Below are 27,028 nucleotides of genomic sequence, written 5' to 3' on the forward strand. Positions count from 1 at the left end.
CAAAAGCTTCTTAAGCTGATAAGCAACTTCAGCAAAGTCTCAGGATACAAAATCAATGTGCAAAAATTATTAACGTTCCAATACACCAGCAACAGGCAAGCAGAGATTCAAATCATGAATGAACTTCCATTCACAATTACTCAAAAAGAACAACATACCTAGGAATACAGCTAACAGGGTTGTGAAGGACCTCTTCAAGAAGAACTATAAACCAGTGCTCAAGGAAATTAGAGAGGACACAAAGAAATGGAAAAACATTCCATGCTCATGGATAGGAAGAATCAATATCATGAAAATGGTCATACTAGCAAAGTAATTGATAGATTCAGTGCTATTCCCATTAAACTACCGTTGACCCCCATCTGATCTGAATGCTCTTCCTTAAACAAAGGCTGATGCTGGTCATAGCTGATGCTGGTCCCCTCAGGCATAGCATGGGCTTTGGCAGAGCAAGTTGGAAAGAGAGAAGCTTGGCTAACAGGCAACTCTCCTTCCTCAATTGGTAACAAAAACTCCTCTGAGATTACTGTATAGCAATGGTTGTCAAACCCTGGTGGGTATCACAGTTATCTCTGGAATTTGATAAAAATACAAAGGCATCTGATGTTTTCTATTAGCTCTATACCTAATTCTGATATACACCCAAGATGTAAACTACTACTCTATATAAGGCAGTATTTCCCAAAGTGTGTTCCATGGATCGCAGTTCCTCCGACTCATACTAGTTAAATAAATGAATTGTCAGGCTAAAGATATTTCCCTACTACTGCAGATGGTTCAGCATTATGACAATGCAAATCTACATTGTGAGTCTTTTAAAGGAGAAAAAAACAGTATACAAATGCTTCCTAAACTTATTTGACCATTGAAGTGTTTCTTGTTCTAAGGAAATATGCAACATCTGCAAACACAGTACTGTTCAGAATATATCATAGAAACACTTCAAAAGTACAATCACTGAGCACCCCTCTGTCTTCTTAGGAAAACTTTTAACCCTCTGTCTTAAGGCAATTCTCAATTGTCAACCAGAGTGGTCAAATTTTAGGTGATTTGGGGTGTACCTAACACTTCGCTTTTAAAAGTTGTCTGTAGACCAGCAGTATTCAGCATCACTTGGAAGTTTGTTGACGTGAGGAATCCCAGGTCTCACCCTAGATCTATTGAATTGGAATCTGCATCTTAATAGGATTTTTGGGTAATTCATTTGCATTCACTAAGAGAATCAGAGGTTTTTAACCAGAAATATGAGGAGGAGCCATCCAATATGCAAATACTGGCCCTCTCCTCATCATCCTCTGCCAAAACATCTGAATCGTTCCCGTAAACAACGTGAAACAGAAACATCCCTGTAGATAATACTGATAAACTCACTAGATCTTCCTTCCTTTGGTTCAGTTTTTCAAAGGCTGGGCTCCTGACTGAGAGAATCACACATAGCAGTCCTCCTAGATTCAGGATTACTAGCAAGAAGCAAACTTTTCCTAAAACTTACAGCGTTTCTCAGCCAATAAATTATATATATTAGTGTACTGGATATGATAGAGAAAAAATGCTTTGTGAGTCAAATTAATTAGTGCAAAAATTGCTTAGGATTTTAATCATTGTTTTTAGGCTTCTTAGCACAAATAAACTGTAAATAAAGCTCAGAATTATCCTGTCTAGATTTTTTTTTTTTTTTTTCTGAGACAGGATCTCTCTCTGTCACCCAGGCTGGAATGCAGTGGGACAATCAGAGCTCACTGCAGCCTCAACCTCCTGGGCTCATGGGATCCTCCCACACCAGCCTCCCAAGTAGCTAGGACCACAGGCATACCACCACATCTGATTAATTTGTTGTGTGTGTGTGTTTTTTAATTTGTTTTAATTTTTATAGAGACATGGTCTCACTATGTTGCCCAGACTGATCTCAAACTCTTAGGCTCTAGAAATCTTCCCACTTTGGCCTCTCAGAGTGCTGGCAAGTGTGAGCCACTGTGCCTGAACATCTATCTAGAGCTTTATTCTTACAAGTTTTCAGTCCCATTTCTGAAATACTCTGCCAAGTGTACTACCCAGTGGATCACCGAGGTAATGCATCTTCTTCTCTTTTTTGTTCATATGGCATTTCCCTAGTTTCTGACCTTTTGCTACACACCCAGATTCTTTTTCTTGTTTTGTATTTGGTTTTCAGCAGTTTTATTATGATATGCTTAAGTGTGATTTTATTGTATTCATGTTGCTTATGGTTGCTTCTAGAATCTGTGGCTATTATATTTTCAAATACGCCTTCTGCTTCATTCTTTCCTACCCTTTTGGGATACAGACTCTTTGTATGCTATGCCTTTTCACTGTGTTCCACATGTTTCTTGTGCTTTTTCTATATTTTCCATTCCTGTTCTCTCCGTGCTTTAGTTTGAATATTTTCTATTGACCATTCTTCCGGTTAATTAATCCTGTGTTCTCCTGTGTCTAATCTCTGTTAAACTCACACTTTCAGATATTATATTTTTAAATGTAAAATTTTCATCTGATTTGTATTTAGAGATTACAGTTCTCTGAGAAATTCCTTATTTTAAAAAATGCTTTCCTTATTTTCTTTAACATATTAATTACAGTAAAAGTCTTTGCTAATTCCAATATCTAGGTTACCTGTGACTCTATTTTTATTGCACGTTTTTTTTTTTTTTCTCTTGGTTTTCAGTAACATAGACCTGACTCTCAGCATGTCTAGAATTTTTTTTAACCAAATGCTGATGACTGCAGGTAAGAATTATAGAGGCTCCAAATGACTTTTTCTTTCTCCGCAGTGTGTTCACCCTTTCCACTACTGGGCAAATGAAATTAAGACTGATTATTTAAAGTAATTAGAGTTTGAACTGAGTTGAGGCTGATGTTTAGTTTTGGTAAGACTCAGTCTACCTCTGATTTGGTCCTGTTATTAAGAAGTTGTTTCTTCGGGTTTTCATCTGAATGCTTGGTATGTTCATTGGGCTCTCTCTCTGGCAGAATCTGATCTTGATCTCATTAGCATTATGAAATGGTAAAAAAACAAAACAAAAAAAAAAACACAAAAACCTCTGATTTTCACGTTTTTGCCTTAGCTTGTAAGTCCTAAAATTTACTCTTATTTTTCTAGTATCGTAAGTACATGAAAAGCATGTTACTTTGTGTTTCATACGTTTTCTGTGTAACTTTTCGATCTCCTGCCCTTGCATCTGAAATTGGCAAAGGTCTTGAGGGGTTGTGTGTCTGAGCCTCTCATCTTCAATTCTCTACAGACCCTCAAGACCACTGAAATCTTTGCTGGTATTTATTTCTAACAGCTGCCTAGGAAAATCTTAAATTGTCAATTTCTTAAAATTTACAAATGCCCCTAGGAAAAAAGTGACTGCATATGACCAACTCACCTTTCTTAGGCTCTCTCCTGTTTAGAAAATTAGCCATTCTTGTCGTCTTTGGTTGAAGAGCTATCTGGTGTCTTTAAGAGTTAATCTATATTTTGTTCAGTATTTATAGTTTTCCTGAAGGAAGCATTGGTCAGCCACAAATTATTCCCTTCTACCCAGAACTGGATGTTCCCATCTTGCTTCTTGAATTGACACTTCAATCACATATTTTCCCTGTTTTGTTTTGTTTTTAATTTTGATTTCACCTTCGCATTCTATTTCTTAGATTGCACCCAGCTCTGCGCTGTGCAAATGTCTTGATTCCTCCCTCAGCACAGGTCCTTACATAGGTCAAGTGTCTTAGGCTTCTACCTGGTCAGATAAAATATTACCAGAAAAATCAACTATGAAACTAAAACTCAGCATAAGCGGACATAGAGAAAGCCAAATGCAAGAAATAACTTGGTAAAACAGTGATTTGTACCCAAGTTAATGTTCTCCTAACAAAAGAAAGGGAAGTACTTTCTCTAGGTCATTACTCTCTGAAGAATGCTTTTCATATGAAATATTCCCGTGTTTTCCTAATACTGAATCACAAAACCAAATGTTTGATATCTTGAATGGATAGCCTATTATTTCGAATGTCTTGATGACAGAAAATGAGAAAAATAATCGGTGAATTAAAGATGTTTAAAAGGTCATGGATCTTTTGCAGGGCAAAATAAACTTTTTCTATTCATGTTGAATCTTGCTGGGGTCAGGAGAGTTGTGCAGACACACAATTGTAGAACACGAAGTTACAGGTTAAGTCTCCCTTTTCAAAAATGCTTGGGACTAGAAGTGTTTTGGATTTTGGATTTTTTTTTTTTTTTTTTACATTTTGGAATATTTGCATTATACTTACTAGTTGGGCATCCCTAATCAGAAAACCTGGAATCCACAATACTCCAGTGAGCATTTCATTTGAATGTCATGTGGGCACTCAGTAAGTTTTAGATTTTGGAGTATTTCAGATTTCAGTATTTTGGATTTGGGATGCTTAACCTCTATTACTATAATTAAATGTACTTCTCCAAACCAATTAAAGGGCCCTTGAAGGCATGTTTGTCAGTAATTCAGTAACCCAGAGCATTTCAGATTATTTGAGATCTAATAGACCTATTTTATTAACATAAGGCTTATTGGAAATAATATTAAAATATGTATTCCTTTTCAAGAGAAATAACCTTAGAAAGTGTACTTACTTTGTTTACCAGTGACCACTTGTATTGTTCCTAAAGGTTTCCAACATTGGTCCTCAATGACTTGAATGTACTTGAGCTAAACATGTGATTATTTCTCCTTATTTTGTGTCATTATCATGTTTGCTTCTGCATCAGCCTAATGCTGATTATTACTGTGCATCTTGTCTGAAGTGTTTGGAGTAGACTACTTTAGTACTTTGTACCCTAGTAGACATTTTTTAAAATACCGGTAATGACCCCAGTAGATAAAATATTTAATAGGCTTTTATGAATAGAACCTGCTATAAAAATGAACAAAATGTCCATTCTCATCAATTTGCTAAAGCCATGTTTGGTTCAGCTAGAGTTCATTCCTGCTGGCTTTACCTCTAAAGGGTTGGCATAGAAAATGGCAAGAAATGAAAATCAGCTCATCTCAGTAAAAACATTGGGACACTTGCTAATATTCCTCAGATATCTTTCTCCAACTCGAGCTACATGTGATTCAACATCCACAACTCAAACTTTGTTGTTTTATTTTTGCCTCGGAAATGAACAGAACTTAGAGATCTTTAATCTCCATCTTTTTTTTTTAATACTTGGGGAAATGGAAACATGTTTGATAAAGTGACATTCCAGGAATCACCTAGAGAATAGCAAGGAATACGGCCTGAGTCTCTTAATTTTCTCAAACTTCAAGCTCCTTAACAGCAAGTAACAATTTTACTTTTCTTAAAAAGACTTACTTTTTGTGTGAAAGATATATATATATATATATATATATATATATATATATAAAAAAGGAAATATATATGTATTTGCAAAAGGAAGCAATGAAGTGATAAACTAAAAACTAGTAAAATAGTTAATTCTAAAGGGAATGAGATAACAGGAAGGAGGGACAGGACTGGAACTAAGGCTTCTCTGAATTACCTTGTTTTATAATTTTTATTTTGGACATAATAACCAATTTAAATGTGGAAAAATTAAAACTGTAGAAAAATAATGACAAAAATGCACAAATAACTAAAGGAATAAAATAGAATCTAATGTATTTACCATTAGGAATAATTTTAAGTGGTCCATCTTATACTATTGATATCCGAACATCAAAAGAAAAGTTTCAACTCTGGCAATATTTCTTTTTTTGAGAGAAAAAAAAGCACATACATTTGATCAATATTTATATGCTTTGGGGTTCACAAAAAAATAGGCTGGTTAGAATTGAGTAAGTTAGACGCAGGGGCTTGTTTACCCTTTTAATGGAGAAAAACAGATCGGGAATTGTTAAAGTTTATGGGAGGCCATTGTGTGAAATGACCAAACCAGAGTGGAGTTTCTGGACCTAGATGTCACATAATCTATGTTTAAAATGACACAGTTTTCCAAAAAAGAAGGAGAGGCACAGCAACCAATCAAAAGGGGTGCCTGAGACAGAATAAGGAAGTCTCCTGTCTGTTATAGCTACAGGGAAATTAACTTAGAAATGATTCTAGAAAAAAGTCAATTAGATGTTTATAATAAATTTTTCATAAAAAATCAGGCTTCAGATGATTAAGAAGTATGAAAATACATGGGTGAAGTCGTGGAAGATAAGGGCGATTTTTATTAAAGTCTGTTTAAGCATATTCATCTTGGTATTGGCTCTGTCTTCAATAAGAACAGTAGCTCTTCTCTCCCTAGTATCAAAGGGCACCTTCCTCAAGGGGCGATCCATATCTTGTTTTTAGGCAGATAAAGCCTGGAAGAGTAGGTAGACAGCTCTTCCTGCATCTGTTGAGTCTCAATTGCCTTTAGCTCAAAATAATCCTTAGGCCAATGTGGCGTAATTTTGAGGTGACTTATTCTGAACTCTTTCAGAGCAAGCTCAGGTTGGCAATAGAAACAAAGAACCTTAACCAAATAGCCAACAGTCTTACTAATGTACATGTCTGTTGAACATTATAAATATACTCTGGAAATTTATTGCCAATATAAACATTGACTTCAAGTTTGCTTTCCTCAAACAACGTGGTCAATATTTCTAATGAAAGGAAAGCTAAAAGTAAATGTGTGCATTCTGCTTTGATATCGTCTACTCCCGAAGATGATGTAATATATGCTACATGGCCAATCTCCAGACCAGGTTACTCTAAAGATGGTACTATGTACTGGCTTTGATTTGGAGACTGTACAATCTGATTAATTTTGCTATGTTTGCAAACTTAGACAAGTTCCTTAACTTCTCTGAGCTTCCATTTGCATATGTAAAAACTGTGTGTAATAACATTTATCAGTCTAAAAGGAAGAGGTTGAAGCAAAATGTATAATTTGAAGAGTTTACTTGAGCCCGAGTGAGGACAGCTACCTGGAAGACTCAGATCCAAGCAACCTTGAATATGAGCTCCATTTGGCTTTTGTTACAAGTAGGTTTTTAAAAGAAAAAAAGAAAAAAAAAAAAAGGACAGGGGTGGGCTTATACAAAGTCGTTTGTCAGGAATTCTCATTAGTTAACAGAGATAGCACTGATTGGTGATGGGTGCACATTGTTAAGCTATTGAGCATGGATTTTAGTGTCTGGTGTGACATTATTCAGTTAACTTATAGCTATTTGTGGCAACAGCAAGCAATTTTGAGAGGTGAATACATGGCTCAAAGCGGGTAGTAGGGTTTTTCTTGTATTCTTTTATTGTTGTTTTTGGATGAACAGAAGGTCGGCATGTTAAGGTAGTCAAGTTCATCAACAGTCTTTTCCTTTATGCTTAGTGTTTTTTGTTGTATTCCCTCCCCAAGGTCATGGAAATATCCTCATATATTAATTAATGTTTCATCACTGACTATGATCATTACTGCAGGTTTCTGGTATGTACACTTTTTAGGTTATTATAGTTCCTATCAATTCCTGGTTTGCTAAGATATATCACAAAAATATATAAATTTTAAGACATGTTTTCTCCCTTATCAAATGAGATTTTGTTTTATTTTTCTCCTTTAAAATCTTAATGTAGTGGATAATGTTAATTTATTTTATAACAGTAAATAAACCTAAGTTCTTAGAATAAATCATACTTGGTAATGACATATTACTTTTATGTACATTATTGCGTTTAGGTTGAGATTAAATTGGCCTGCAATTTTCCTTTTTTGCACTGACATTGTCTTATTTTGATACCAAAGTTAGACTAGAATTTACTATTTCTGAAAGAGTTTGTGCAAATTTGAAATTAACTCATAATAACTATATGTTAGAATATGCTTATAAAAACATTTGGGACTTTGTTTTCTTTGTGAGAAGATTTTAAACCACTGATTCAATGTTTTTCGCTGTTGTTCAGTTTGATGGAGCTTCCACCATCTTTGTAACACACAGACTTAAGCTTAAATTTAAGTTTGTATTCTCGTAGATAACTATGTCTCAGAAAGAGACAAGAGAATTACATATAGGATTTTCTGTCTTAACTCAAAATGATTCACATAAATTTTCACATTTTAATTGGCCCACATAACTGCAAAGAGGCTAAGAAATAAAGGAAAGTAAATAGAACACTTAGCAAGCTTTACTGTCTCTGGCAACCTCTGAGCTCTTGGCCTGGATTACAGAAGTAATACCTTGATTCATTGCAAGTTGGCAGTGAACTTGAAAATAAAGGTTGACCTTCCCGGACTTTCTCTCTTCTGGACCTTCCTTTGGTGTTATATGCAGCTAATCTCTTCTGTTTCTGCTTTGCTTTTTTTGAAAATCTCTGGCAATTTCTTTTTTTTTTTTTTTTTTTTTTGAGACAGGGTCTCACTCTGTCACCCAGGCTGGAGTGCAGTGGCATCATGTCAGCTCAGTGCAACCTCCGCCTCCCAGGCTCAAGCGATCCTCCCCCCTCAGCCTCCCGTGTAGCTGAGACCAGAGGCGCATGCCACCACACCCAGCTAGTTTTTTATATTTTTGTAGAGATGAGGTATTTCTTACTGAACACTGATAAAGCATTTTGTACCAGAAGATGTCTGGAAAACAGACTTCGAAAGATAGAAATGCAGCCTACTTGGGTTTAAAGACATTGGCAACTGATAGTGGTAGCTCATTGCTTATATTGGAAAAGTACGTATTTGTCTATTTTCATTTGGAATGAAATGTCTGTTGAGAAAAAGTCTTTGGGAAACCAAATGACTACTACAATTGATTGTTATGGTAGGAATAATAAAAAGGACGGTGGCAAATTCTAACTAAATTTACAAGCTCAGGGTTTGAATAGTAAATTCTAGTCTATCTTGGGTTTAGACGTGGTTAGAAAACCGTAATTATGACTGTCCTAAAAGAATGTATATTTTGTAATTATGGTGTTAATGTATCTTAAAACTGCAGTCAAAGTTTGATTCTGCAGGCTGCTGAATTAGAGTGCAAGTATAGATGTCTTTTTTGAAAATTAAAGCATTGATCAAGATGCTGAGAATTGGAACAGAAAATTTGGGCAAGTATGAATACATCTAAATTCCTCAGTCTCATTAAACTGTCTTCCTCCTTCCTTTTGGAAGAGGCTGATTTCCCTTGCTTAAGACTCCACTATGACTTTACCTGGCAGTTACTTCCAAAGGGGCTGACCATCCCGCATTGTCTCTAGATTCATAAGCAGAGAGAGAACCCCAACATGCTGCAGGGAAACAACCATCTCTAAGTCTACCCCATAGAGATAGCCTAAATACCAAAACATCTGCATGATGTGCCTGATATCTATTGGCAGACCCTTGGAGAATGTGTGTGGGGATGGATTAGAAGTGTGGTAGACTGGTCAGGAATAGGCCAACATTTTCTTATGAGGTACTTAACAGAAATTATGGGTTTATTTACTTTTTACTCAATCAATTGAAACTGGAATTAATGGTGGTCTACATTAAATAAAGTTGAGTTGCTGGAACATTATTGATATAACATTCAGGAAGGGATCTAAAGGCTTAGGAGGCTGGAAATATTGTAGTGGATATATCCTGTCTGTCTTGCTCACCACTCTTTCACACCATCCTCTCAGAAAGTCCTGATGGACACTTTCATAACCAGTGCATTGAGAAAAACATTGGTAAATGGAGGTTAAGTGTCCTTGGGAAGCTCTGCAATAGCTGTCCTCTGCAACTCTGGGATGATGGTGGGAAATGCTATAATATCATTGAAAAAAGCTGGTTAATTTAAATGATGACTGTAGGATCCTGAATTGGTAGCAGAGAAATGGAAGCACTTAACTTCCAGAGACAAAGTAGGCATGGTTACTGTAATGGATGACAAGTCCAGGGCAGTAATCACATTGGTTTTACCCACAGACATCTTGGATGGCACCTAATCAGTGATAATGTCCCTAAAAGAAATAAATAGGTAGCCATTTTGTTTGATAACAGAGACCTAAGTCATCAACAATCATGTTGTCATCACCAATTTTCTGAACTGAGCTAGTTCTCAAGTTGAACTGGTCTTATGAATGTAGGAGAGTCTAGTCAACCTGATGAAAGATTGTCCAACACTGGCACAATTATGTGCTGCAAATCTGTTACCTCGTCTTTACCAAAAGAACCTGTGGCCATTTACAAGGCTGAAAGCACAGCTGATAAAGTAAAATACCCAGTCCTTTTAGGGTTTACTTCTCACCAACGTTGAGCTGATGCAAATTCCTCAGGACCCTAAATGCCTCCATACTCCATTAGTTAGAGGGGGGCTTTGGAATTTGGGTGATAAAAGGAAATGTTAACCTGAGTCCATGTCACAAAAAGCCAGGAAGTCTGCAAAACCACACTGTGCTAACCCCTGAAAGCAAGGCTGAAATAGATTTAATTATGCACTGATGGCCTTCCTACATTGGCATACTTACTACTGAAGTAAAGGCTTTAATGACAGAGATATTCAAGAAGTCCTTGGGGTTTCTTTCTCCAAATAGTAAACAATAATTAATACTACCTCCCCGAGGTAATTGCAAAGATCAGTGCCACCATCAAAATCTTGAAAACTGCAGAGTTATTGATTTCTTTCAGGTCAACATTAGCTCATCTGTTTGGTCTATGTTGAATACAGATGAATCTGGAATAATGACAGTCGATTATTACAACTATCGATGTTACAGAGGTGAACTGCTTGCTGGATCAACAGCTGATACTCAGCTATTGATTTGGATAATGTTTTACCCCTGTATTCTGAACAGCAAAAAAAAAAATCAGAAACAGTTTGCTTTTTTTTTTTGGAGACACTGTCTTACTCTGTCACCCAGGCTGGAGTGCAATGGCACCATCTCGGCTCACTGCAACCTCTGTCTCCTGGGTTCAAGCAATTCTCCCACCTCAGCCTCCCGAGTAGCTGGGACTAAGGTGTGTGCCACCATACCCAGCTAATTTTTGTATTTTTTTAGTAGAGACAGGGTTTCACTATGTTGGCCAGGCTGGTCTTGAACTCCCGACCTTGTGATCTGCCCACTTTGGCCTCCCAAAGTGCTGGGATTAAAGGCATGAGCCACCATGCCAGGCCAGCAGTTTGCTTTTATTTGCAATGTACAACCATATACCTTCATTGTCTTCATTCAGAGTTATGTTAGTATTCTGGTTTTCGGCAATAATCTAGTCCACAGAAACCTAGTCTCACCATTCTACAGGGCAGCATGCTGGTCCATTATATGGATGACTCATGCTGAATGGGCTATGTGAGGAGGAAGGAACTAGTATTTTAGATGCCTGGATAACATACATGCATGCCAGAGGTGGGAGAAACACCCCACGAAAATTCAAGGCCTGTCATCTTGTTCATCTTGATGAAACTTCTAGGGTTGGGTAGACTGGGAAATGTGATATCTGATAAGAAAAAGAATATAAGTTGCTATACCTTACACCATTATCATTAAGAAGGCACAATATTTTGTGGACTTCTTTGGTTCTTAAAGGCAACATACCCCACAGTTGAGTGTACTACTCTGACTCATTTACCAGATGATAACCTGTAAATTTGCCAGTTTTGAATGGACCTGCACTAAAGGAGGCACTGCAGCTTGTCTGGACTACTGTGAAAACGCCTCTACTATTTAGGCCTAATGACCCAGCAGACTCAGTGATGCTCAACATATCTATAGCAGCTAGAGGTGCTGTACATATGGAGCTGTGAGAAACCCCAGTAGGAGAAACACAGTGCAGATGCCTAGGGTTTTAGAGGGCGGCCATGCTCTCTTCTGAAAATGATCATTTCTTCAGTTTGGAAATAGTTCTTAACCCTCCACTGGACCCTAGTAGAGCCTGAATGCCTGAAAACCTCTAATGCCATCCAACCTAAGTAGCCCATCATGAGTTAGGCATTGTCTCATCCACCAAACCTTACAATTGGGCGTTCATAGAGTGCTCCATGATCACAAGAAAAGGACACTGTACGTGAGATTGAAATGAGGTTGATCTTGAAGATGAAACTAAGTTGTGTAAGTACCTGGCACAGACTCCCTTGGCACCTATTCCTGCTGTTTTGCCACGTTGTTCTCAACTCACACCTCGGGTCTCCTAAGGAATATCCCTAATGAGTTATCTGAGGAAGGAAATATTTGGGCTTCTTTCATGGATGGTTTCACACAATGTGTTGGCACCAGCTGGGGGAGACTTATTATAATATTAAATGAATTTATTGTGGGAACTAACGTATATAATAGATACTCCATAAATGTTAGTCTAACTTATCAATTTCCAAACTGTGTTCTTTAGCATGTCACTAAATAAGATACTTGAAAAGAATTCCTGGTCTATACAACGTATTAAATAGAAACTAAATAAAATAAAACTTTAGGAGTTCTAAAGGAGTTAGCATACTAAGATACATTTTAAATTTCAGCGTTTCTCAAGCTTCAGTTCTAAAGGAGTTGGTATACTAAGATACATTTGGAATTTCAGCATTTCTCAAGCTTATTTGACTCTAAGACTGCTACTTCATAGAGCATTTCACAGGATTCGTGCTTTTCAGAATCTACCTTGGGAATTTCAGCATTTCAGACTGACAGGATATTAGCGCTGACAACCAGGAATGATTTGGGTGCTTTCAATCATTCCAGTTTTGTCAGAATATTAGTTTTGATAGCCAGGAAGGAAAGTGTTAAATTTTTATACTAACTCTAGGATGTAAGATGTGCTCATCTTGGATATTTTAAATGAATAGAATTCTTAATTCAAAAAGAGATTTTAATAGAAAATCCTTGCCATAAGGGTAATGTAGGTGACACTACCCAAAAAGAGCATGTAAATCAAATTTAATGATGATTTTTCCATTTTATAATAGGGATTAGGGTTACAAGGGGATCACAGCTCTCTGAATCCAATTAGGACATAATAAAATGCATGCTTTGAGCTTACACATGAATTGATTTAGAGAGAGAAATAATTATAATAATAACTATGATATTTGGCACTATGATTACATATTATTCAGATTATTAAAATTATTTTCAAAACTGAATTTACATAGTTTTGCAAAATGCAATGAAGTTCATGGACTCTGAAGTATATTATACCTTCTTTTGAGACACTGATGGAAAGAGAGAATTGTAAACAAGATAAGGGCATGAGGTCAGGATAAAGAAAAATATTAGATCTTATTAGAAATGACTGTCTTATTAATGAGCTTTTCTAACAGACCACAGCAAATATTATCTGCAGAAAAAACAAAAAATAATTGATCAGAACACATTTCTGAGAACTCTATTAATTTGAGAAGCCCATGAGTATGCTTGTCCAATGAAGCTTAGTTTGATTTTGATCTCATTACTTACCCTTGCTATCAAATTAAACACTTAGTATTCTTTCTGTAGCAATATGAGATGAAGAGGTGGTAAGGTACAGGAAAGTACACCTTTTTTTGCAGCGCCATATCCAGCTCTTCTCAACCAGGGTGTTAGGAGAGAATTGAAGCATGATGCCCTCAGGAATCTATTATATGCAATGAATTAACTTCCCTCCTATGCAACTAGAATGATAGTAGCTATATCTCATGCTTTGGATAATTGAGAAAATAGTCATTTGATAACTTTTTGTAGGCCTAGTTCTCTAGTGGAAACTTTTCAAATAGACGCTGTTCTTGACCACTGATTACAAAACACCTGTCAATGAGAGTTTTAAAAATTCTTGCATGGTCTTCACTGATTTGGATTTCATTGATCAGGAATGGGATACAACAGTCTGTGTTATAAAAATCTCTCTAGATATTTCTGATGTAACCAAGTCTGGGAATTACTGCTCCAAATATAGAATACTGGTGGCCAAGATGCTTTATGAGGGAAACGCTCTATGGCCTGCAGTGCCCCAATTGGAGACTTACAATGACATTGATGTATTAAAGAATCTCAATAGTCCTATAGTTACAACACAGCTATCCCAGGTTTCTGAAACTTATTTTAACATGGAAAACATTTTTGTTGGATACCTGTTATCATCTTGTAGAACCAGAGCGCCGTAGAAGCACTTTGGGAAACGAGGCTAGAGAATGGCTGGTGGCATCCGAGAATGCAGGCTTCAGCGGGGTCTCTAGCAGCCTGTTTCCACTCAGCCTGCCTGCTCTGTCGCCTTTAGAAACCCTCCTTTTGGGTCTTGGAAGTTTTTCATTTCAACAGTCCCTTGTTTTTCAAACAATAAACCTACTTTGTTGATTACATCAAAATAAACTCCAGAAGTATTAACATTCTAAATGTTACTTTTAAGTCCATAAAATTAAAAGAAGAAGAAAAAGAATGAATTTTTCTTTATTCATGGAGTGTGGATAACCTTCCTACATAAGACACAAGTCTAGAAGCCATAAAGAAGGGGTTGATAAATTTTATTACCTCAAATGTAATGCTTCTGTATAGCAATTATGTCATATTTTTATATATATGACATATATAAAAATACACTATCTCCATATAAACGTAATAAAAACACAATGGTAAGCTGAGAAAAACATTTGGAATATATATGCTAGGCAAGGGCTAATTTGTTTAACATGTGAAGGATTCCTAATCAATAAGAAATGACAGGCAAGCTAAAAGCAAATGTGCATAAGAACAAACAGTTCACAGAGTAACAGCTACAGATTCTCAATAATTACTTGAAAAGAGGGGGCCAGATATGGTCCAGTCAAGGGCCTGTGTTCTTACTGTTCCCTCTGCCTAAACTGTCCCTTCCCCAGATTTCCTTTTGGCTCTCAGGCTGATCTGTAAAGCCTTTGGGTCAATGTCACTTTCTCAGGAGGCCTTCCCTACTTCTCACTGCACACTCAGCATTCCCCATTTCCTTTCCTTGCTTTACTTTTCTTCATAGCGTGCATCACCATTAAATGTACTACGTATTTTCTTATTTATCTGGTTATTGTTCACTCATTGCCATTAGAAGGTAAGGTCTATGAAAGCAGGGAATGTGGTACTGACTACTACAGCCTTTACACTTAGACTCATACGTGGCACATAGTAGGAATTCGATAAATATTTGTTGAATAAATAAGTGAATAAGTAATAAGATACTCAAGATTGTCATAATTAAAGAAACACAAGTCCAAACAACCATTTTGACTCAGTAATGATTGACAAGCTTGTCAATAATCAGTCAAAATGTTTTAATCTCTCCCTATACTGTATGTTAAAGCCTATACTAGCAGTTTTATTTTTAGAACTCCAGAACCAAACTTTTCATCTTTGTCCCCACACCTGATTGTGTGGTTCGCCTACTAGATTGATGATGTCACTGTCTTTCTAATCCTTCACTCCTCTTTCTTCCTTTTGGTTGACTCATCCGGATGACTGAAATAACTTCTTTGGTTCCCCTACCTCCAGCCTTGATCAGTGTCATGCTAATCTGAAACATAGCTGAAACTAATCTGAATCACAGCTCTGCACCTGCCACTTCCCTGTCCAGAAGCCTCTGTTGTCTGTTCCTCACCATAGTTGTCTAGGTTTTCCATGATCTGGTCAAACCTTCTTACAGGCTCCCCTGCTAGATAGGCAAAGCCCAAGTTCCAGAATCCTAACTATTCCCAGAGCTTTGTTCCTTTCTAGTTGTTCTGCGTTCTCTTATGTGATGGCATAGTTACAGGAGAGGCTCTGGAAACAAAGTGTATTATACTCATGGGTCCTAAAAATAGGAGGCATGCCACATCATTCAAGGCCATGCGAGGAACACCAGGTTCTGGTCAAGAGGTAGAAGACAGGAGCAAGAGGCTGCAAGGCCAGAGCTTTTACTGGGGTTTCCGCAGGAAAGGCAAGGCTGGGCCTGGCAAACGCTTTAGGATTGGCTAGTTTGAATCATTTCATGGGGCTCTAAGCTATAGGGATGGTCCTTAGTTGCCTGATACCTGGCCCTGGGATGATTAAGGTAGAGGAATGTCACCTTCTGGGATGTACTGGCCAGAGAGAAGTGTGGCTCTAGGTGATTAGTTTGCACATCAAAGGTGAGCAACCCACTGAGAGCACTTTGCCAACGCTAAGAATTGGCTAGCCCGGAGACGGATGGTTTTCTCTCCAACCGACAAGGTTTGTAAGATGTCAAAACATCATAATAATGTCGTGTGCCACATAAAAACCTTTCAGTCAGTGATGGACCACATATATGACAGTGGTCCCATGAGGTTATAATGGAGCATAAAAGTTTCTGCTGCTTAGTGAAGTTGTAGGTGTCCTAATGTCTTAGCGCAACACATTACTCACATGTTTGTGGTGATGATGAATAAATGACTATGTTACTGGTTTTTTATACCATTTATCATTATTTTAGAGTGTACTCCTTCTACAGTAACATGACACATGATGATATTTTGGTCAACAATGGACCTCATCTATGACGGTGGTCCCATAAGATTATAATACCATATTTTTACTGTACCTTTTGTATGTTTAGACACCTAAAAACTTAGCATTGTTACAATCACCTACAGTATCCAGTCCAGTAACATGCTGTACAGGTTTGTAGCATAGAAGCACTAGGCTATACCGCATATCCTAGGCATGTAGCAGACTATGCCATCTAAGTGTGCATGAGTACACTCTGTTTTGTTAGCACAACAACAAGATCACCTTACGATGCATATCTTGGAATGTATCCCTGTTTTTTAGGCATGTGTAACTGCACACAGAAAAGAAAAAGTATAAACAATATAGTAGTTCTCCGTATGCCGTTCTAGAAAGACAATCTTTTGCCAAGCACACCCCTTAACACTTGGTCATTTCTCTTTTACATCTGCTTGGTACTTTGTGTACCTTAATTGCTTCACGGTATTATCCCAGAGGAATGCTGGCCTGCTAATCACCCCTCATGTTGCTAGCATCTTGGGTCTATGAAATGAGGAGGGAAATGGCCGCCATCCCTCTGTGTTAATGCGCTTGTAGGTGCTAGAAGGCAGCTCCTGCACAGGGGATCTTTGTTTCTGCTGTTTCTGTTGATCCAGTGCTATTGATCACAAGTGCTTGGCTCTCTGCAGAAGTCTTCTGAGTCACCAAGAAATTAGCCATGGGAAACTTGAACACAGAGGGAAAGTCCGTATTTACTTTATTTGAACATCAAAGAAGCCAATATGATGGAAAACCAAGAGTGGCAATAGGCACTTTGTAGCCTCAACCACAGGTTTAGTTAGAAAACCTGCTTTTATATCATTTTTCACCTTGCTTGCTATGCTGTTGATCCTAAGTGATTAATTCCCTGCTTGTCAGGACACGAATATTATGATATATACCTTAGAGCACTATCGTGAGGTTGGAAATATTAGATTTTTAAAAGACTTCTGGGATGTAGATGTGTCTTCAAAACACATGCTGGACATCATGCCCTGTCTTTCTAGTCCAACATTAGAGAGGCCTCGATATGGTTTGGTTGTGTCTCCGCCCAAATTGCATCTTGAATTGTAGTTCTCATAATCTCAACATGCCTGGGAGGGACCTGGGGGGATGAAATTGAATCATGGGGGCCATTTCCCCCACGCTATTCTCATGATAGTGAATAAGCTCTCACAAGATCTGATGGTTTTATACGGGGCTTCCCCCTTCACTTGGCTATCGTTCATCTTCCTGCTGCCATGTGAAGAAGGGTGTGTTTGCTTCCCCTTCCACCATGATTGTAAGTTTCCTGTGGCCTCCCCAGCTATGTGGAACTGTGAGTCAATTAAACCTCTTTTCTTTAAAAATGACCCAGTCTCGGGCAGTTCACTATAGCAGCATAACGGACTAATATAGGTCACAGAGGAGCTCCTCCTAGGGCACACTGTGACATCCAGGGTTGGTGGAGTGGAACTCATTCAAGTAACAGCTGCATACTGAGAACATTCCCACATGGCACCGAATGTAACTTGTCACTCTAGAATCCTCCTTCCCTAGATGTGTTCTCTTTCAGGGGCTTTCCCAGTGGTATGCTAGTCAATGTTTAACAGCTGGCTTGGGAGAGAGGAGAAGTGTGGGGGTGGTAGCTTCATTTATACCATTTATTGCTTTTCTTGGGATAAATACTTGCACTATGGTCAATGTCAGCTATCAGTGTGCAGTCCCTGAACAGATTTGGGATGAGAGGCATGCAGTAGGCACTCTCTAGCTGATGGGAGCTGGCTCTAACACACGTCTGAGTTCTTCATCTCCCTGTGCCTTTGGCTTCTGTCTCCAACCAGATGAGCCAATGTGTGCCAACCTTAGTTATGGACAGGGTTTTAGTTCTCCAAGGAAGCTTCTCAGCCTCCATTTAAACCACGGTTGCCTAGAGAAAAAAGTGGGAATGATTGTCATTGTTGCATCATATGCATGTCTAATAGTGTATGTTCCAATCTCAGCCTTGACCTCTCAGAGATGTCCTGTTTCACATATTGTTGGTGTTGACTAAGTAATCACTGATTGCTGTTTCTGGTCTTGAGGATCTCAAAGTGGTTTTTGTTATATTAAAACACGGAATTATTATAAGCATAGCTGCCATTTAAAGAGGTTGTTTGCAATAAACTTCCTTCAGAATTGCGAAGAGCTTTATACAATGCTCAATTGGTCAACTGCTCCCAACTCTAAGCAGAACTAGACTTTGACCTTGAACATAGACTAGAAGATGAATAAATGTACTTAACTGTTAAGTGGGATTGAGGGCAGGAGGAGTATACTGCGTTTGCCGCTATTGAGAGCTTTGGGGTGTGTGTGTGTGTGTGTGTGTGTGTGTGTGTGTGTTGTTGTTGTTGTTGGGGATGGATGCCCTTACTTATCTTAGTTTTCCACAGTTCAATTTATTGGGAACATAGTACCAACAAACGTCAATTATTCTAACTTCTTAGGCAATTTCAGTAATAGAAACTTATTATTTAACAAGGGAAGAAATTAGCTTTTTTCCTCCTGATAGGGATTGGGTTATTATCTCTCCTTAGCCCATAAAAATCTAAGACAGACTGCAGCTAGATGTTTTGCCTGTCACTAGGAGTCACAACTGGAAGTAGTGAAAAGTTAAAGTTCAGATGTTCTTGCACTAGTGTTGCTCACCACGGAAGCTTACTCAGGTTCAGTCCTAGCATAAAATTATCCCAAATACCAGAAACAGTGACAGTTAACATATAAATAATAAAATTAGAATGATATTCTATATGCAGGTTTTATATGAATCTTGTCATTAATATGGTTAATAACATTGTACTAGTCTCTCACATGAATGTACTATAATTGATCTAACTAATAATTAACATAAGCAGGATTCCACTATAATAATAAGAATTTGAAGAACATCCTTTGATTATTGGCTTAGTATGTAATTACAGATACAAAGTTGTTGGATCAAACAGTAAAGAGATTTTTTTAAAGGTTCTTATTTTATAGACCTAAAATTACTTTGGGAAAAGGCTTTATCAGATTGAATTTCTATGAGATTCCCATCTTCCTAAAAAAGGGAAGGTGAAAACCTTCCTTATTTGAAGTTTAATAACATAATAAAAATGGAATGGAATGTGAGGTTTTTAACTTAACACCTTATCTACCATAAAACTCCAACCCTGGAGAAAACAGGAAATGGTATTTTGGTGACAACTTTTATAAACAATCATTCCTCACCCATTATCAAAATGCAAGCTGCCAAAACAGGAAGGAGAAAGAGACGAAAGAGACATTGGCTATGTTTCCGGCCTATGCACATGCTTAGCTAACCTGGATAGCTTGCTGGGAGGAATTTCTTTGGTTATTTTTCTTTCTGCTGTAACACCAACCATAAGGTATCTGACAAACAAGAGGTGTTATGCCAAATAAGGTGTGTCTTTAGGTGTATTCCTGAATGAGTGGCTGTCACACCCATCTTCAAGGAGGTGGTAATAAGGATAAAGAATCTAATATTATCATTTTGTGGCTGTTTTTATCTGTCATGCAGGGTATAATTATAGTGTTTCTCTTTTAAATGGCTCTTAATGTCTTTAGCCAAAGGGGAAAACCAAAGCGGCTGGTAAAAGTCAAATGCTTCACCATCTGTCTCTATCACATTTCCCTGGTCGTAGTTCCAGCAGCAATGCCTAGGAGGGCTAACTTCTTTTTACAAATAGGTCAAATCTATTAATTTTGGCCAACAGCCCTAAGTGGAGAAACACAGTGGCTTTCTCCCTCTTGCTCTTTCTTACTACTTAAGAAAGTCTTATCTAGTAATAACGTTAATAGTAAAAACATACTTCTCTTGAGTGTCCTTCCAGAATTGTCTATGCAGAAACAAAGATACATGTGTATATATATATATATATGTAAATACTTAACAAACTCACACAGAGTCATCCTACGTACATACATCCTCTTCTTGTTTCACTTTACATCATATCCTGAACATGTGTTTATATCAATAAGTAGAGATAGATCCCCTTATTTTTTTTAATAGCAACATAGCCTATGCATGTCTCTAATGCATCTTTTTTGACCATTCTCGTACTGATGGGTCTACCCTATTTTTGGTGGTTTCACTGCCACGATACAGATCTCAGTATATTTATGGGAGTGAATATTTATGATGAGTCTCTAGGCCAAAGGATTTGTGCAACAAAACAATCTTTCAATGATAAAGACACAGCAAAACAGAGGATAAGCCATTGACTTTTAAGACCATTGTAAGTGTATTAATACCTGCATATTTTCAGTTTAGCCTAATGTTGGGTAAAATGTAAATGCACAACAAATTATAGCAACTATTACCATTATTATAATGACAGAAGATGGGCAGTTTTGCAAGAGCCAATTACGATAAGTGTCAGGCCTAAGAGATTTCCAAATATATCAGTAAGATTGATGAAAATCAGGATAGAAGACTACTTCATCTCAAATAATATGAAAATGTTTCAGTCACCAGACTATTCTCCTATAAGCCCTAAAATTTACATCAAGATCTTTCCCAGTAAACCCAAATTAGGCATTAACTCCTTCTCACTTTTCATTCATCATAAGTTTAAGAAACTTAAGGATCTGTCCACAGCAAAATCACTCCACACTTTGGGTTTTCCCTAAAAACCCAGATTACCAGGGAAATCAAACCAAAAGGAACAACACATTTATCCTAGATTGTGGACTGTTCCTTGTAGAACCTACTGCTTGATAGGAAGTTTGACTTGGATTAGTTTGAACACGAATAAGAACTGAGGGTAAAGGAAAGGCTGCAATAGCTCCAGTAGAACTAAAGAGTTACTGAACAGTTTAATGAGCTTTTGGAGGCCCCTGAAATTTGGGTTCCTGAAATGAATTCTCTCAGACAGTAGACAAATGACTCACCAACTTTGGCCATCAAGGCGGGCTGAGTCATCTAAAGTCAGCTGAATCACCTGCTTTCAGCTCTGTTTTATAAGAATTGGGGCTGGCTGGATATTTCTGTCTCTCTGATTGCAAGTATTAAGCATTTAAATATACGGAGAATATGATGTCCTTCTTAGGAGAAACCACACAAATTGCTCATGCACAGATGGACTGCATTAATGAAAACAGATTAGTAATTGCTTTTAGTTCCTGATGATGAAAAAGCTACTCTGAACACCTACCTCGCTGATTCTTTACTCACCAGATAAACCAAGTGATACTTGATGATGATCCAGATTTGAATTTAAGAAGCGGAAGGCCAACTCCACAGAACCACAGGTCAGGTCCAGAGAGCATCCTGAGATGGCATCTGTAGAGCTTGCCTTTAAAGTCTGGACAGCAATCCAGGCCAAACACACATTATTAGTGGATTTTTAAAAAAAGTTTTCATAACAAGGAAACATTGAAATAAGTCAGCTAACATTTTCATTGGAAATACAGAGGAAGTTAAGGCATTTTGGGAGGCTTAGTTTCCTTGTGTGTATTTTTATAGTTTTTTAGTGGGATGGAGATTTAGTGGAGGCAGGCTGGTACAAGGGAAAGAATCCAGGTCCAGGAACTGAAGATTCTTAGTGAGCTGTGTGACCATATGTACTTTCAGGCCTTTCCCAGACTTGGTTTCTTCCACTGGTGAATGAAAATATAGTGTTAGACTAGTGTTTCCTAAACCTGCTTGAACACAAGGATCACTTGGGGGCACTTGTTAAAAAAATACGAATGCACTTGGCCTCACCCAAACCTGTTGAATCGAATTAGCAGGGTGAGGCCTGAGAATTGATGTGATATTTTAACCAGCACCTTGGGTGATTTTTTTGTTCAGACGAGTTTGGGAAACATTGAATTAGATAATCAGTAAGATATCTTTCAGGTCTAAGATTGCTCAATGATGCTTCAACACACCAAACCTTATTTTTTTCTCCCTGTAAATTGGAGAAGCAAGAATCAAATGAAAAACAAATCAACTTATGGGTGGGGAGGTGTTGATGGGGCTAATGTGGAACTCAAGCACAGTGCTCCTGAAGCTTTGTGGGTATACTTAACCTCAGTGGGTATACTTAACTTCAGATGCTCAAGGACTATATGCTGTCCCTGCTGTAAATTAACACCTCCTCTTAGGATGGGCAGGAACGATTCACTCAACCTAGAATTTAAATAGGCAAGAGCCCTCTTGCATTTTCTCTCTGGCATATTAATATAATTAGAAGTCAGTGGGACTGAGACTAGCAGGAAAAGCACTGAAAACAGGCAATGACCTACTCAGAAGACTGCCCCAAACTGGTCCCACTTGAAGTAGCAGAGCCTGCCTCAGAAGGACAGTGAAATAGAATATTCCTCCCCTATGCAAGGAAGCACACTGGAAATCAGAACAAAATTCATGTTGTCATTGCAGAGGACAAGCTCTGGGCAGCTCCTTAAGACGTTTGTAGTGTCTTCTTACAAAGTCATCTGCTAATAAGGGACATTAGAACAACCTTATTCCAGAGAGTGCAAACCCATCAATCATGCATTCCTTCTTGCAGTATTCAGCATTATTTATTGAGGAAACTTACTTATTCATGCAGTCAATATTATTTCTTGAATCCTCTCATGCGTCAGACACTGTTTCAGACCCTCTGGATACAGCAGTGAACAAGATGGGTTCCTGAATGTATGGAGCTTGAATTCTAGAAGCAGAGATAGACAATAAAATCCAACAAGTAAATAAGACCATTTCAGAGGGTGGAAAGGGATATGATGGAGACTAAACAGAGAAACAGACTTAAAGAATGACTGGCTGACAGACTTAAGAACGATCTTAGTCTATATGTCTTGCTGAGACTCATCAAAATTTTTACTTAATTGGTATTTGTTTTTATTTTATACTGTAATACTTTAAGACTGTTACTTTTCTTTCTTACTCAGCCTTACTGATACACTGGTCTGAACGTCTTTTTGAGGTTCACTTACATATGTATAAAGGAGCCACCACCATCTAATGTATTACAGAAGATACTATAATTAACTTGTGACTGGCAATCCCACCAGGCAAGCAAACAATTTTCCAGACCATGGGAATTTTCTTCTAGAGAGATAGGAAAGTTCAGGGTGGAAAGGGATATGATGGAGACTAAACAGAGAAACAGACTTAAAGAATGATTGGCTGACAGACTTAAGAAAGTCCAGGGAGGATAAAGAACTTAAGCTGTTTTAACCTCTTCAGCCATACAATGATTTTTCATTTCTGAAGATCAAGCTATTGTAGATCTCCCTTGATTGGGAACAAGCCATTTTTCCATAGTCTTTGTCAGATGATATTAAAAGTCTGTGTTATCCACTTTGCCTGTGGGAAACAGATTGGTTTTTAAAATAAATGAATTTGTTTTCTTGTTATGGGAGAATTTAGGCATTGACAGAGTCTGGATGGAAAGGTAGCTATTTGGCTATTAATCTCAGCAGCCATACAAATGAAAGAGGTAGAAAGTTGGTTAACTGGTACTAAAGTAACTAAAACCCTTAATTAAACTAAGTGATTATTTTGGGGAAGTTAAAAGAAGGCACAGGGAACCATTCTTTACATTTAGGAGAAAAAAAGCCACTGGCAAAAAAATAATAATTGAGATTTAGTTCCACAAGAAATTATAGAACATATTCAGACTTTCTATAATAGCACATAAAAATATAATGCTAAAAAGGATAATTTTGATGCCTTACAAAGCCTTAGTTGTCAATTAGGTTCACTACTTCTTTAAGGCAGGAAGATTTTCACCAAGAAATTTGTATTCAGTAAGAAATAAGTATTTCCTGAAGCCTTTGAATCTTGCCAGCACCCTTCATGACCAACGTCATTGCACTTACTGAGTTCCTGCTTCTTGTTGAGCAGAGCCAATGAACTGAAAAAGCCAATGCTGGAAGGATAACCAGTTGGGATCTAGTAAGAAAGATCTAGTCCCGTAGCTGGTAACCTTGTGCCAGGAATTCAATATATCTGAGCAGCCTCATTTGTAAGATGGTTATGATAGCACTGTTTACTTTGTAGGTTGGTTAGGAGGGTTAAATGCCTAGCTCAATGCATGGTAAATAAGGATTGCTCCAGAAAATGTTGCTAGTACACACACACCAAGCCTTTCAAACAAGACCTATAAGCAGAAAGACTTCTGACTATAAACTTTCTTAAAAACTCAACATAAACTCTCTCTAGCTAAGAGGGAGAGTCAAATATCACATTTAAATGTATGTATGAGAAATGTATTCTCTGTTTCCAGTGATTTCAGAATCAGAGATCATTTTGGATGGTTTATTTTAACGCCTTCCACAATCTATACCCATAGATACAAATATATGTGTCTGTGGGTGTTTTGGAAAATAGGATTGGGTGGAGGCAGGGAAATGTGGTTGAATTCAGTTAAGCAACTGGCTGTTTTGCGACTAATTATTTGTAAGTAGCAGTTTGGCTGAATTTAACTGTTTTTTTCTTCGTCTTTAAAAAAACATGTAGTTTTCTGAAATTTATCTAAAAAAGTTGATCTATATCAAGCTTTAGGGTAACTTCGTCATGGCTTCCTTGCTTTCTGGAAATTCTATGCACGTCATAGAGTAAATGTCAAATTTTAAATAGGAAATCAATATTCTTCTCTAAGAGGCTTTGAGAATAAATAGCTATTTTAATTCTTTCTCAGGAAGGGATTTCATAAGGAATTGTAATGACGGAAGCAGACAAAGTTTAAAGGGAGTTTTTAGCAAGTTATTTACATCTCGTGTTATGTTTTCCAGTCAGTTAACAAACAGCCAAATCATCAGGGTAAGGTGTAACTCATAAACTTTTTTCCTTCTAAATTCACACATATATGTATGTGTGTGTGTGTGAGTAGTATATGCAATTTAAAGGTTGTGAAATTGATAGCAAATGCACTTTTCTGTAAAAAGCCCCTGGCTTCTTTCCTTCCTTTGACCAAAACAAGGATCCCTGATAATTATATTCTCTACCACTAGGGGGTGACAGCTGATAATGTATCCACGTACTTTAAAATAAGACAACCCACAGGCTTGATTATGTAGGTATTAATGTTTCTTTTATTGATTGCCTGGTGAGATTTGGTTTGATGAGTTTTATTTGCTGAACACGTTCTACATCCAACATTATTTATGTTGTGATACATAGCATGGGCCTGTTGGAACAACAGTTGGTGCTGGACAGCTTTGTAGATTTCAAGTAACTGTGTATGGGAAATTATTAACAGATAGGAGCATTTATTCACTCACGCACTCATTTCATAAGTATTGGGAGTCTACAGGTCCTGTGACAAGGACTGAAGATAAAATGGGAACGACAATATGATATCTGTTCTCATAGAGTATTTTTTGTTTTTGTTTTTGTTTCTTTTTTGAGACGGAGTCTCGCTCCATCACCCCGGCCGGAGTGCAATGGTGCAATCTCAGCTCACTGCAACCTCTGCCTCCCTGGCTCAAGCAATCCGCATGCCTCAGCCTCCCTAATAGCTGGGATTACAGACGCAGCCACCATGCCAGGTTAATTTTTGTATTTTTAGTAGAGACGAGATTTTGCCATGTTGCCTAGGCTGGTCTCGAACTCCTGGCCTCAAGTGATACACTCGGCTTGGCCTCCCAAAGTACTGGGATTACAGGCATGAGCCACCACACTCAGCCACATAGAGTTTTTATAGAAAGGGGAAAGATTACAAAAACCAGGTAAACAAACACATACAGAAGGTAATTTGAGTGTTAAGACAGATAAGGAAAGAAACATGAGGGCGAGAAATAGAATAACTGGAATTAAGGAAGAGATATAACATTAGATCAAGTCATTCCCTTATCTAAGGCGTTTGCTGTTCTCTTATGTAAGCAGAAGATTCAAAGGCACACTGTGCCTTACTTCGGGTGCTTTCCACTTGAATAGATTCTGGCAAAATCCTCATAACTCAGCATTTTGGTGCCTTTGAAGCTTGGAATAGCTGATGAGTGGTATCTGGCATCAGTATCCTTCCTCAGTATGCTTCTCACAGGTACTTAGAAAGCTTTATTAAGGTAGGCATCAAACAGAAAGAATTTGCCTGGCCTTCCTTCCGCATTACAGCCTCACTAACTTGCAAGCATTTTGTCAAATTAGTTGGAGTGCTTCTTGAGAAACATCACACACAGACACACACACACACTTCAAATAGAAGATAGTGTTCATTTAAGGTCATTTAGCATGGAAAATAAGATTATTCTAATGATGATATAAATATTGTTTTGCTGCTGTTGGTGCTACACTTGCGGTTTCTGGTCATTATAGATATTTTAATTCCATTTCCTATTTTCTTAGTCCCTTACTCAAAAGTTCCTTCATCCTTCCAATTTAAATTCTTCTCATCTTTCAACTAATAATGGGTGTCTTCTTTCTCTTCTCTGTCCTCCTCTGTCTTCCTCTCTCTCTTTACATTTTCCTCATGCCATATGTATTCTTTCACTTTTTTTATTCCAGAAGCACTCATGTGATTGAGCAATTGATTAAATAATCTTTGCTTAGAATTTTAGAATCATTGCAACTCTAGCCAAAAAAAAAATAATGTTGACTCACTACCTAACAATCCCTTCCTTTCCCAGATTCCCTTGCAGCTAAGGATGGGACATATGACTTGGTTTAGTCAATGAAACATAAGGGAAATATACTGGTATCTTCTGAGAAAGACATATTCTTTATAACAAAGAGGGG

The sequence above is a fragment of the Sapajus apella genome, unplaced genomic scaffold (genome assembly GCF_009761245.1).
Source record: "Sapajus apella isolate SASKATOON/1434 unplaced genomic scaffold, GSC_monkey_1.0 scaffold78, whole genome shotgun sequence".
Taxonomy (NCBI): Eukaryota; Metazoa; Chordata; class Mammalia; order Primates; family Cebidae; genus Sapajus; species Sapajus apella.